This window comes from Myotis davidii, unplaced genomic scaffold (genome assembly GCF_000327345.1).
Source record: "Myotis davidii unplaced genomic scaffold, ASM32734v1 scaffold1292, whole genome shotgun sequence".
Classification (NCBI taxonomy): domain Eukaryota; kingdom Metazoa; phylum Chordata; class Mammalia; order Chiroptera; family Vespertilionidae; genus Myotis; species Myotis davidii.
Window position 1 is genome coordinate 332,347 of NW_006283154.1, and position 1,762 is coordinate 334,108.

Below are 1,762 nucleotides of genomic sequence, written 5' to 3' on the forward strand. Positions count from 1 at the left end.
AGAGAGAGAGAGGAATAGATTTTTGCAAATATAGGCCCATAGAAAAGAGTGATCTCTCACCTGGACACTATGGCCATAGTCTTAGTTTTTTCTAGTCAGCGGTAGATTGGTTGTACCTTAACTTTATCACACTAAAAGTACTATCTACTCATATTTTTGTCCCTCATCCCACCTCAAATTATTTTAGAGTTGGAATCAGAACAAAAGGATGCTCACTTGTACACAGAGGGACAGTTTCCAAAGATCTTAATAAAATAAACCCAAAATTATATTGCTCAATATAATTAATGCCCAGCACTGCTGGCTTGGCAGTCCAAGTGTGAGTGATAGCGCTATAAAGCTGTCCCTATTACTTCAAATGCTGAGTCTCTCCTCTGTTCTCATGTCCTGGGCTCTGCTCTCCACAAAGGCCTGCCAGAAGGTAGAAGTTTGGAAGGCAGGTCAAGGGATTTCCACAAAGCATTATTGGTCTTGACGTCTGCCCTCTCCCTTCAAATACTCATAGAGGCCCCAGTGAGTAATAGGTAAGTACAGTGGTTGATACATAGAGAGGAATCAGTGCAAGAGCTACTATGACACATCCCTTCTAACTCCCCACTCCCAGAGCCTTGGATAATCAAGTCTCCTTGAATCCTACTGGCTGCGGACTTGGCCAGGGTATAGCAGTAAATGCTCAATGGGAATCCAACAGAAACAGGCAGAGACACTGAAAACAAAGTCCTCGCAAGGGAAAAACTGGAAGCAGAGGTACAAAGAGGGTGAAAAGATGAAAAGCCTCTTTCAAGACCAGGTTCAGGTTCTGTTTTCCATTTAACCTCATGTGCCAAAAAGTTGTCCAAGGGGCACTAGAGTCATAATGCCAGCCTCCCTAAAGGTGCTGCTCTGCCAGTAGCAAGTTTCAGATGGAGGAAGTCAGGAACATTTCTGGCCACTTCCTCTGGTCTGCAGCTTGGTGACTCCCTCTGTGTTTGCCAAAGGAGTTATCTATGCCAATAATATTTCTGTAACAGCATATTATATTCTTTGAAGATTAGTAGATCTTTAGAGGGGGGTGGGCAGGGGGCAATTTCTATAGATAAAGAATCAGTGTTTGTTGTACAACTGTTGGGGGTCATCTATCCCATGTGAAGCTATTATTTTTCTGAGTCTTAATTGTTTCTGCATTTGTGTCCTCCACCACTCCCTTCTTGGCTGACATTGATATGCCTGTCAGATTGTCATCAAGGGTTATACTTCAATAAAAGGTGCTAAGGACAAAAAAAAAATTATCTCATGTGTTTTGACTGAGGTGAAAGAAATTTGGCCACCTATCCATAGTTCTTCATAGGTAACCACTTGACCAGAGCTTTATCCACATTCCTAAATCCTTAACCTGACCCCTCAGGGATTGCATTGGTACTATATCATTAATTACCCCCAGTAAAATAATTTAGAATTCAGGAAGAGTCAACAATAGTTTTAACCACAAATGTAAATCTCCAGTTCTGATCAGAAGTGAACAACTTTCTACAGCACCTCTAATCTCGAGTTCTATCTACTAGTTTCATCTTCCTTTTACCTGATATTCCGGTCTTACACCCTCACTCTTAGCAACATAACCAAGATAATCTCAAGCTTTAGACCCAAATGCACTCTAGGCAACTCTGCTGACCCTGAAAAACTTAATTTTTTTCCTGATCCATATATTGTTAATATCCCAACTGATACCCTATTTCAGATATCCAGTGTGGGGGAGTGGAAAGCCTAGCTTTGGCATTAGCAT